The sequence below is a fragment of the Arachis stenosperma genome, chromosome 5 (genome assembly GCF_014773155.1).
Source record: "Arachis stenosperma cultivar V10309 chromosome 5, arast.V10309.gnm1.PFL2, whole genome shotgun sequence".
In the NCBI taxonomy this organism is placed as follows: Eukaryota; Viridiplantae; Streptophyta; class Magnoliopsida; order Fabales; family Fabaceae; genus Arachis; species Arachis stenosperma.
This window is the reverse complement of record NC_080381.1, coordinates 65,753,201-65,765,648: the sequence shown is the minus strand read 5'-3', so window position 1 is coordinate 65,765,648 and position 12,448 is coordinate 65,753,201. Positions and strand designations below refer to the sequence as shown.

Below are 12,448 nucleotides of genomic sequence, written 5' to 3'. Positions count from 1 at the left end.
TTGTATGTATCACCATGGAATTCATCCTGAGATTTTGAGGTATTCTGCATGTATTGAACTTGTTCTTGTGGTTGTTCAACCGTGATCCCTTCACCTTGGCTCCATTCAAGTGATGGTTGATTTGTTGTGTTCACTGATGCAAGTTGCATACCATCCATTCTCTTTGTTATCATCTCCATTTGTTGTTGGATTTGTTGGTGCATTAACTTGTTTTGTGCCAAGATAGCATCAACACCTTCAAGCTCCATTACACCTTTCTTTGGGGGTGGATTGTGTTGCCTCTCTGATGAGTAATAATATTGATTGTTTGCCACAATCTCAATGAGGTTTGAGCCTCCTCGGCAGTTTTCATCATGTTGAGTGATCCTCCTGATGAGTAGTCTAGTCCCTTCCTTGCTTCTAAGCTTAAGCCTTCATAGAAGTTTTGGAGCTTAACCCAATCACTAAACATGTCAGGGGGACATCTTCTCATTAGTGCCTTATATCTTTCCCAGGCTTCGTACAATGACTCCCCTTCCATTTGCCTAAAAGTCTGAACCTCTGTCTTCAACTTGATGATCTTTTGAGGTGGGTAGAACTTTGCTAGAAATTTGCTCATCACTTCATTCCAATCATTGAGGCTTTCCTTGGGGAATGATTCTAGCCATTGAGTGGCCTTGTCCCTCAAAGAGAATGGAAATAGCAACAACTTGTAGACATCTGGATGCACTCCATTTGTCTTCACTGTATTGCATATCCTCAGAAAAACAGATAGATGTTGATTTGGGTCTTCAAGAGGTCCCCCTCCATAAGAGCAATTGTTCTGTACCAAAGTGATGAGCTGAGGTTTTAACTCAAAGTTATTGGCCTGAACATTTGGTGTAGCAATACTGCTCCCACAATGTCTTGGGTCAGGGATAGTATACGAGGATAACACCCTTCTAGCTTGTCCACCATTATTGTTGACCCCTCCAGGAGGATTTTGCATCTCATCCTCCATGACTTGGTCTTCTCCCTCTGATTCCTCTGACTCCTCTTCACCAACTATGAACTTTCCTCTTTCTGCTCTCCTTATCCTTCGGAGGGTTCTCTCGTCCTCAATATTACGTCTACTAGCTCCTGACATACACAAACAAAACCAAAATCACAAGTGAGACACTCTAGAACTAGAGTGAAATTGGGGTTAGTGAAACAAAATATCAAACAGTTAGTGGGCTTAACAAAAACACAAAAAAATTGCTTAATCTAAACCACCTTTCACTTAATCATTGTCAATCTTTCCAATCCCCGGCAACGGCGCCAAAAACTTGATACGTAAAAATTAGGATTTCACGTACAACCGGCAAGTATACCGGGTCGCATTAAGTAATAAGACTCACTAGGAGTGAGGTCGATCCCACGAGGATTGGTAGATTAAGCAACTTTAGTTAAATGGTAGATTTAGTCAAGCGAACATAGTTTTGATTTCATGATCATTTTGATTTTGAACATAATTGCAAGAATTTAAATGGCAAGGAATGTAAAGAACTAGAAGAGAGAAATGAAATGAAAGTAAATGGCGGAAACTTAAAGTGCAAGAAACTTAAATGACATCAAAGATAAATTGCAAGGAATTAAAGTGTTGCAGAAATTTAAAGAACATAAGAGTAAATGGCAAGAAGTAAATGAACAGAATGTAAATAACAAGAGTAGTAAATAGACAGAATGTAGAAGGGGATTGGGAAATGGGTAATCAAATAACTAGAGCAAGAGAAATGAGAATTAATGATAGAGAGGATCATTAGGGATCAGAGATGCAAGTGTTCATGAATTGATGTTAGTCAAATCCTTCTCAATCATGGGCATAGATCCATGGCAAGTGGGTAATTGAATCCCAATCTCTTGGTGATTCAATTTCTCTCCACATAACCAAATGCCACTCTCGTGATCTATTTGTTCATGAGAAGAGATGAAGCTCAAATCTCATCCAGCCACACAATTCCCATAATCTCAACCAAGGAGAGTTACATCTCACATACTAACCAAGGTGTATTGATTAAGGAAATCATGAAAGGATGAACTCTAAACTGAATTATGTGACTCATTCCTCAAATTCACCACATAATTCATATAGATTAACCCCTCTCTCGATGGTGGTTGAATCTTTGAAGAACAAGAGTTCCCTCTTTAGATCAACCACTAAATTGAGGAGGACAAGATGAATTCACCAATTCATTCCAACAAGCAGAGCTCCTCCCCCTAATGAAAGTGGGGTTTAGTGAGTCATTGCTCCAATTTCAACAACAATTTCCATCAACAAAATTAAACTAAGTGTAAAAGAAAGATGAAGAAGAATAAGGAAATGCTTAAAGCTTCAGAAACGAAGAAGAGAAGTTCCAAGAAGAACCCCAAAATTGCTCTCGGGTATACTCCCGGAAGTACCAAAAGAGTTCAAAAATAAAAGTCTAAGAGTCTAAAATTCTAAGTGTCAAAAAGTAAAGTAAAAGTCCCTCAAAGTACAAACTAAATCTCTATTTATACTAGTCCTAAAGCTCTTTCAAAGATCTTCAAGTGGGTTAGCAATATGGGCTTTCTCTTTGTTGAATTTCTGGTTCAATTGATGAAGTTTCTGGCCTTTGTGAGGAATAGAGGAGGCAGAGTAAGTTGGCACCAATTCTGGCCCATTGGCTTGGCGTTATTGGCACTAACTCCAGGCCAAATGCACGTTGGCAACGTGCAAGACATTTTCCTGGAAGTGAAGTATGAGACTTGGGCGTTGCTAGCCCAAGTTGTTGCCAACAACTTGCTTTTCCTCTTCTTGGCTCTACTTTCATGCTAAATGTAGCCCAGAATTTGAGTGTCAACCTTCAGCCTCAATATGGACTATTATACATCATTGGAAAGCTCTTGATGTCTATTTTCTAATGCCACTGGAATCACCTCAATTGGATTTTCCTACATCAAGTTATGGTTCCTCAAAGAAGGTAAGGTCAATCTGCCAAGTTGTTGCCAAAAACGCACCCTCATTCCCAAGTTGGCAACGTGCTCGTGCCTAGCCTCCCAAGGCAGGGGCTTGGGGCTGGCGTTGTTGCAAAACACGCCCCCTATCCAGCACGTTGGCAACGTGCTCGTGCCACACTCCAAGGCTAATCTCTAGCCTTCTTGAATTCAACTTCATGTTCTTGTTTTTAGGGCCTAAAGGTGACTCTGGTTTGGCTTCAATTTTGTGCTCCACCATAGATTATTATATATGGTTGGAAAGCTCTGAATGTTAGCTTTCCAACGCAACTGGAAGCACTCAATTTGGATCTCTGTAGCTCAAGATATCTTCCATTGAAGTGGACATGGTCAGGCTGCCTTGTTGGAGTTGTTGTGGATAACGCCCCATATATTCCAAGTTAGCAACGTGCATCACAATTTCCTGGCGTTGTTGATGAACACTCCTTCTCTTCAGCTCGTTGGCAACGTGCTCGAGCCTTTCTCAAGGCTCCATGTTTGCTTTCTGGCGTTGGCAACGTGCATAGCAAGGCTAATGGGCGTTGGCAACGTGCATGGTGCCTTTCCTGGCGTTAGCAACTTGAATGGTGCCTCTCCCTGGCGTTAGCAACGTGAATGGTGCCTCTCCCTGGCGTTAGCAACTTGGTTGGCAAGGCTTGGCGTTGGCAACTTGATTTTGGCGTTGGCAACGTGCATGGCAAGGCTTATGGGCGTTGGTAACTTGGTTGGCACCAAGACTTGGTGCCTAGCCAAGCATTCTTGTGTGGCGTTGCCTTGAATAACGCCTATGGTTCTTGGCGTTGGCAACGCCCTCGAGCTTCTCTTCAAGGCTCCATTTGTTGCTTGGTTGTGTGGCGTTGGCAACGCCCATCTTGAGTTGGCAACGCCAGCTCCTTTTCTTCCAGGATCAAGCTTGATTGTGTGGCGTTGTTAGCCTGCGTTGTCCTCAAACACGCCCCTCATCTCTAGGCTGGCAACGTGCTCGAGGCTCCAAATTAGCTCCCCAAGATTGCTTGGGTGGGCGTTGGCAACGCCCATCTAAAGTTGGCAACGCCAGCTCTTCCTCCAGGGCCAAGTTCCTTGCTTGTGTCTCCAGGGCCAAGTTCCTTGTGTGGGCGTTGGCAACGTGGTCCTAGAGTTGGCAACGCCAGCTCTTCCTCCAGGGCCAAGTCCCTTGCTTGTGTGGGCGTTGCCTTCAACAACTCAGCCTATTCTTCAAGTTGGCAACGCCAACTTCTCTTCCAAGGCTGCCTGGCGTTATGCTCAACAACGCACCACATTCCTCAAGTTGGCAACGCCAACTTTGCTTCTTGGTTGCCTGGCGTTGCCTTCAATAACGCAGCCTTCTTCCAAGTTGGCAACGCCACTTCTTCTTGCAAGGCTGCCTGGCGTTATCCATAAAAACGCCCACTATTTCCAAGTTGGCAACGCCAACTCCTTCTTGCCCAGCTTGCATCCTTCTTGCTTCCATGCTTCCTTGTTTCATCACCTATCATCAACAAAGGAAATAGCTTCAAAGTCTTACCAATTCATGCACAAATTCCATGAGATTCATTCATACTCATTCATGTACATATTCTTTAAATCATTTGCATGAATTTGGCTAGAATCAACATGTTCCTTAGTATTCTCATGCATGAAAACAAACTCATAAAAGGACTTGTTTCTTTAGAGAAAATGCGTGAAATCAAGCTAAAATCAACTAAACTAACTAGCTAATATAACAAATATGCAATTGCATCAAAACCCCAATCCAATTCACTGTGAGAAAGCTTCTCTAGCATGAATCCTCCATTCCTTTCCCAAGGTTCCGAAGGATTCCAATTATGGATAGTTTCTTTCCCAAGACAACTAACCAATGGAATTAGATCGAGAGGCTTTCTAACAAAATTTAAGAGAAAAGATTGAAGAAGAAGATAAAAACTATTATTGATTCATTGAATTACAATAGAGCTCCCTAACCCAATGAAAGGGGTTTAGTGAGTCATAGCTCTGAATTCAATTACAAAAAGTGTGAAAACTAGAAAAATGATAAAAAGTTCCTAAAAAGTTTTTTTTTTGGCTTAAATTCTATCCTATTTATACACTTTCTAAATTGAGCTTCTGTTGTGTTTCTTGGGCTTTGAGGCCTTTCCCTGATTTCCTTTTGCTTTGGGTTTATGATCCATAATCCTGATGAGGCTGCTGATCCAATTCTGTAACATTCATTGAGCCAACTTAGTGATAATCAAGTAATGACACATGACTCAACAAATTGAAATTCCAGACTCATCAATTCTTCAGGCCCAATCCCATAAACCATGATATTCAATTGGGTTTCATACCAGAGTACGTTTAAGTTAATGTTTGTGCTCAAATGCTAACTTAAACTGCAATATCTTTGGCCCAGAAACCTTTTCAAATAGTGGCGTTTAAGTTGCAGTTTAAGCTTAAACTGCAACTTAAACGTTGGACACTCCTGGAGGTGGTATAATTCAAGCACGTTTAAGCTTCAGTATAAGGTTAAACTGAAGCTTAAACGTGGAAATGGAAGAAAGCAACCACGGAGGGTAAAGTAGTTGGTGCACGAAATTGTGATCACTACTTCGTCCATATTCAAATAATCCCCGGTAATGGCTCCAAAGACTTGGTGCTCAATACCATGGCATAAACACAACTTCGCACAACTAACCAGCAAGTGCACTGGGTCGTCCAAGTAATACCTTACGTGAGTAAGGGTCGATCCCACGGAGATTGTTGCTATGAAGCAAGCTATGGTCACCTTGTAAATCTCAGTCAAGCAAACTCAAATGTATATGGTGATGAACGAAAATAACATAAAAGATAAAGATAGAGATACTTATGTAATCCATTGGTAGGAACTTCAGATAAGCGCATGAAGATGCCTTCCCTTCCGTCTCTCTGCTTTCCTACTATCTTCATCCAATCCTTCTTACTCCTTTCCATGGCAAGCTTATGCAAGGGTTTCACCGTTGTCAGTGGCTACCTCCCATCCTCTCATTGGAAATGTTCAACGCACCCTGTCACGGCACGGCTATCCATCTGTCGGTTCTCAATCAGGCCGGAATAGAATCCAGTGATTCTTTTGCGTCTGTCACTAACGCCCTGCCCTCAGGAGTTTGAAGCACGTCACAGTCATTCAATCATTGAATCCTACTCAGAATACCACAGACAAGGTTAGACCTTCCGGATTCTCTTGAATGCCGCCATCAGTTCTCGCCTATACCACGAAGACTCTGATCTCACGGAATGGCTGGCTCGTTTGTCAGGCGAGCACTCGGTTGTCAGGCTATCAACCATGCATCGTGTTATCAAGAATCCAAGAGATATTCACTAGAGCTTTGATTGCTTGTAGAACAAGAATGGTTGTCAGTCACCTTGTTCATGAGTGAGAATGATGATGAGTGTCACGGATCATCACATTCATCAAGTTGAAGAACAAGTGATATCTTGGACAAAGAACAAGCGGAATTGAATAGAAGAACAATAGTAATTGCATTAATACTCGAGGTACAGCAGAGCTCCACACCTTAATCTATGGTGTGTAGAAACTCCACCGTTGAAAATACATAAGCATAAGGTCTAGGCATGGCCGAATGGCCAGCCTCCCAATGATCTAAGATAGCATAAAATTCAAAGATAGCTACCCAGATATATCTCAATACAATAGTAAAAGGTCCTACTTATAGAAAACTAGTAGCCTCGGGTGTACAGAGATGAGTAAATGACATAAAAATCCACTTTCGGGCCCACTTGGTGTGTGCTTGGGCTGAGCAATGAAGCATTTTCGTGTAGAGACTCTTCTTGGAGTTAAACGCCAGCTTTTATGCCAGTTTGGGCGTTTAACTCCCATTTGGGTGCCAGTTCCAGCGTTTAACGCTGGGATTTCTTGAGGTGACTTTGAACGCCGGTTTGGGCCATCAAATCTTGGGCAAAGTATGGACTATCATATATTGCTGGAAAGCCCAGGATGTCTACTTTCCAACGCCGTTGAGAGCGCGCCAATTGGGCTTCTGTAGCTCCAGAAAATCCACTTCGAGTGCAGGGAGGTCAGAATCCAACAGCATCTGCAGTCCTTTTTGAGTCTCTGGATCAGATTTTTGCTCAGATCCCTCAATTTCAGCCAGAAAATACCTGAAATCACAGAAAAACACACAAACTCATAGTAAAGTCCAGAAAAGTGAATTTTAACTAAAAACTAATAAAAATATACTAAAAACTAACTAGATCATACTAAAAATATACTAAAAACAATGCCAAAAAGCGTACAAATTATCCGCTCATCACAACACCAAACTTAAATTGTTGCTTGTCCCCAAGCAACTGAAGATCAAATAAGATAAAAAGAAGAGAATATGCAATGAACTCCAAAAACATCTATGAAGATCAGTATTAATTAGATGAGCGGGGCTTTTAGCTTTTTGCCTCTAAATAGTTTTGGCATCTCACTCTATCCTTTGAAATTCATAATGATTGGCTTCTTTAGGAACTCAGAATCCAGATAGTGTTATTGATTCTCCTAGTTAAGTATGATGATTCTTGAACACAGCTACTTATTGAGTCTTGGCCGTGGCCCAAAGCACTCTGTCTTCCAGTATTACCACCGGATACATACATGCCACAGACACATAATTGGGTGAACCTTTTTAGATTGTGACTCAGCTTTGCTAAAGTCCCCAATTAGAGGTGTCCAGGGTTCTTAAGCACACTCTTTTTGCCTTGGATCACACTTTATTCTTTCTTTTTCTTTCTTTTTCTCTTTTTTTTTCGGTTTTTCTCTTTTTTTTTTTCGCTTGCTTCCTCTTTTTTTTTTTTGTATTCACTGCTTTTTCTTGCTTCAAGAATCATTTCTAATGATTTTTCAGATCATCAGTAACATGTCTCCTTTTTCATCATTCTTTCAAGAGCCAACATTCATGAACCACAAATTCAAAAGACATATGCACTGTTCATGCATACATTCAGAGAACAAAAGTAATGCCACCACATCAAAATAATTAAACTGCTATAAAATTCAAAATTCATGCAACTCTTTCCTTTTCAATTTAAGCACATTTTTATTCAAGAAAGGTGATGGATTCATAGGACATTCATAACTTTAAGGCATAGACACTAAGACACCAATGATCACAAACATGGATAAACATAAGCATAAAATTCGAAAAACAGAAGAATAAAGAACAAGGAGATTAAAGAACGGGTCCACCTTAGTGATGGCGGCTCTTTCTTCCTCTTGAAGATCCTATAGAGTGCTTGAGCTCCTCAATGTCTCTTCCTTGCCTTTGTTGCTCTTCTCTCATGATACTTTGATCTTCTCTAATTTCATGGAGGAGAATGGAGTGTTCTTGATGCTCCACCCTTAGTTGTCCCATGTTGGAACTCAATTCTCCTAGGGAGGTGTTTACTTGCTCCCAATAGTCTTGTGGAGGAAAGTGCATCCCTTGAGGCATCTCAGGGATCTCTTGATGAGAGGGGTCTCTTGTGTGCTCCATTCTTTTCTTGGTGATGGGCTTGTCCTCATCAATGGGGGTATCTCCTTCTATGTCAACTCCAACTGAATAACAGAGGTGACAAATGAGATGAGGAAAGGCTAGCCTTGCCAAGGTGGAAGACTTGTCCGCCACTTTATAGAGTTCTTGGGCTATAACCTCATGAACTTCCACTTCTTCTCCAATCATGATGCTATGAATCATGATGGCCCGGTCTAGAGTAACTTCGGACCGGTTGCTAGTGGGAATGATTGAGCGTTGAATGAACTCCAACCATCCTCTAGCCACGGGTTTGAGGTCATGCCTTCTCAATTGAACCGGCTTGCCTCTTGAATCTCTCTTCCATTGTGCGCCCTCTTCACATATGACTGTGAGGACTTGGTCTAACCTTTGATCAAAGTTGACCCTTCTAGTGTAAGGATGTTCATCTCCTTGCATCATAGGCAAATTGAATGCCAACCTTACACTTTCCAGACTAAAATCCAAGTATTTCCCCCGAACCATAGTAAGATAATTCTTTGGATCCGGGTTCATACTTTGATCATGGTTCTTGGTGATCCATGCATTGGCATAGAACTCTTGAACCATCAAGATTCCGACTTGTTGAATGGGGTTGGTAAGTACTTCCCAACCTCTTCCTCGGATCTCATGGCGGATCTCCGGATATTCACCCTTTTTGAGTGAAAAGGGGACTTCGGGGATCACCTTCTTCAAGGCCACAACTTCATAGAAGTGGTCTTGATGCACCCTTGAGATGAACCTATCCATCTCCCATGACTCGGAGGTGGAAGCTTTTGCCTTCCCTTTCCTCTTTCTAGAGGTTTCTCCGGCCTTGGATGCCATAAATGGTTATGGAAAACGAAAAAGCAACGCTTTTACCACACCAAACTTAAAAGGTTTGCTCGTCCTCGAGCAAAAGAAGAAAGAAGAGAGTAGAAGAAGAAGAAATCAGGGAGAAGGGAGATGTTGGTTAACTCGGCCAAAGAGGGGGAGAAGTGGTGTTTAGGTTGTGTGAAAATGAAGGAGTGAAGAAGGGTATTTATAGGAGAGAGGGGAGATGGTGTTCGGCCATTATGGGTGGGTTTGGGAGGGAAAGTGGTTTGAATTTGAAGGGTGAGGTTGGTGGTGTTTTATGAAGGATGGATGTGAGTGGTGAAGAGAAAGATGGGATTTGATAGGTGAGGGGTTTTTGGGGAAGAGGTATTGAGGTGATTGGTGAATGGGGGAAGAAGAGAGAGGGTGGTGGTGGGGTTGGTGAGGGTCCTGTAGGGTCCACAGATCCTGTGGTGTCAAGGAAGAGTCATCCCTGCACCAAATGTTGCTCAAAATCACGTTTTGAGCTATTTCTGGCGTTAAACGCCGGGCTGGTGCCCATTCCTGGCGTTTAACGCCAGGTTCTTGCCCTTTCCTGGCGTTTAACACCAGTCTGGTGCCCCTTTCTGGCGTTAAACGCCCAGAATGGTGCCAGACTGGGCGTTAAACGCCCAACTGCTAGGCTTACTGGCGTTTGAACGCCAGCAACATCTTCCTCCAGGGTGTGCTGATTTTCTTCCTGTTTTTCATTTTGTTTTTGCTTTTTTCATTGATTTTGTGACTTCTTATGATCATCAACCTACAAAAAACATAAAATAACAAAAGGAAATAGTTAATTATAAAACATTGGGTTGCCTCCCAACAAGCGCTTCTTTAATGTCAGTAGCTTGACAGAGGGCTCTCATGGTGCCTCACAGATACTCAGAGCAATGTGGGAACCTCCCAACACCAAACTTAGAGTTTGAATGTGGGGGTTCAACACCAAACTTAGAGTTTGGTTGTGGCCTCCCAACACCAAACTTAGAGTTTGACTGTGGGGGCTCTATTTGTCTCTGATTTGAGGGAAGCTCTTCAAGCTTCTTCTCCATGATGACAGAGGGATATCCTTGAGCCTTAAACACCAAGGATTGTTCATTCACTTGAATGATCAACTCTCCTCTATCAACATCAATCACAGCCTTTGCTGTGGCTAGGAAGGGTCTGCCAAGGATGATGGATTCTTCCATGCACTTCCCAGTCTCTAGGACTATGAAATCAGTAGGGATGTAATGGTCTTCAACTTTTACCAAAACATTCTCTATAAGTCCATGAGCTTGTTTTCTTGAGTTGTCTGCCATCTCTAGTGAGATACTTGCAGCTTGTACCTCAAAGATCCCTAGCTTCTCCATTACAGAGAGGGGCATGAGGTTTACACTTGACCCTAAGTCACACAAGGCCTTCTTGAAGGTCATGGTGCCTATGGTACAAGGTATGGAAAACTTCCCAGGATCTTGTCTCTTTTGAGGTAATTTCTGCCTAGACAAGTCATCCAGTTCTTTGGTGAGCAAAGGGGGTTCATCCTCCCAAGTCTCATTTCCAAATAACTTGTCATTTAGCTTCATGATTGCTCCAAGGTATTTAGCAACTTGCCCTTCAGTGACATACTCATCCTCTTCAGAGGAAGAATACTCATCAGAGCTCATGAAAGGCAGAAGTAAGTCCAATGGAATCTCTATGGTCTCATTTTGAGCCTCAGATTCCCATGGTTCCTCATCGAGGAACTCAGAGGAGATTGGTGCACGCCCATTGAGGTCTTCCTCAGTGGCGTCCTCCTCCTCTCTTTCCTCTCCACATTCGGCCATGTTTATGGCTTTGCACTCTCCTTTTGGATTTTCATCTGTATTACTTGGGAGTGTGCTAGGAGGGAGTTCAGTAACTTTCTTACTCAGCTGTCCCACTTGTGCCTCCAAATTCCTAATGGAGGACCTTGTTTCATTCATGAAACTTTGAGTGGTTTTGATTAGATCAGAGACCATTGTTGCTAAGTCAGAGGTATTCTGCTTAGAACTCTCTGTCTGTTGCTGAGAAGATGATGGAAAAGGCTTGTTATTGCTAAACCTGTTTCTTCCACCATTATTATTATTGAAACCTTGTTGAGGTCTCTCTTGATTCTTCCATGAGAAATTTGGGTGATTTCTCCATGAAGAATTATAGGTGTTTCCATAGGGTTCTCCTAGGTAATTCACCTCTTCCATTGAAGGGTTCTCAGGATCATAAGCTTTCCTCAGATGAAGCTTCCTTAGCACTGCCAGGTGTATTTGCATTCCAGACAGACTTTGAGAAATCAATTGACTTGTTGAGTTAATATTTTGTTCTGAGCCAAATGGCATTCAGAGTATCAATCTCAAGAACTCCTTTCTTCTGACTTGTCCTTGTTCACAGGATCCTTTCAGAAGTGTACATGAATTGGTTATTTGCAACCATCTCAATTAGTTCTTGAGCCTCTGTAGGCATCTTCTTCAGATGAAGAGATCCTCCAGCAGAGCTATCCAAAGACATCTTGGATAGTTCAGAGAGTCCATCATAGAAAATACCTATGATGCTCCATTCAGAAAGCATGTTTGAGGGACATTTTCTGATTAATTGTTTGTATCTTTCCCAAGCTTCATAGAGGGATTCTCCATCCTTCTGTCTGAAGGTCTGGACTTCCACTCTAAGCTTACTCCATTTTTGAGGTGGAAAGAACTTTGCCAAGAAGGCATTGACTAGCTTTTCCCAAGAGTCCAGGCTATCTTTAGGTTGTGAGTCCAACCATATTCTAGCTCTGTCTCTTATAGCAAAAGGGAATAGCATCAGTCTGTAGACCTCAGGGTCAACCCCATTAGTCTTGACTGTGTCACAGATTTGCAAGAACTCAGCTAAAAACTGATGAGGATCTTCCATTGGAAGTCCATGGAATTTGCAATTCTGTTGCATTAGAGAAACTAATTGAGGCTTAAGCTCAAAGTTGTTTGCTCCAATGGCAGGGATAGAGATGCTTCTCCCATAGAAGTCGGGAGTAGGTGCAGTAAAGTCACCCAGCACCTTCCTTGCATTGTTTGCATTGTTGTTGTTTTCGGCTGCCATGTGTTCTTCTTCTTTGAAGAATTCGGTCAGGTCCCCTAAAGAGAGTTGTGCTTTAGCTTCTCTTAGCTTTCTCTTCAAGGTCCTTT

General features: G+C 42.2%; 1 non-coding gene across 1 annotated transcript; it reads left to right on the top strand.

The window, feature by feature from the left end:
* Window positions 1–11,849: 11,849 nt before the first annotated feature.
* On the top strand, window positions 11,850–11,957 carry LOC130983505 (small nucleolar RNA R71). The gene has a single exon (XR_009087490.1). It is a non-coding gene; the product is annotated as a small nucleolar RNA R71 (small nucleolar RNA).
* Window positions 11,958–12,448: the final 491 nt, after the last annotated feature.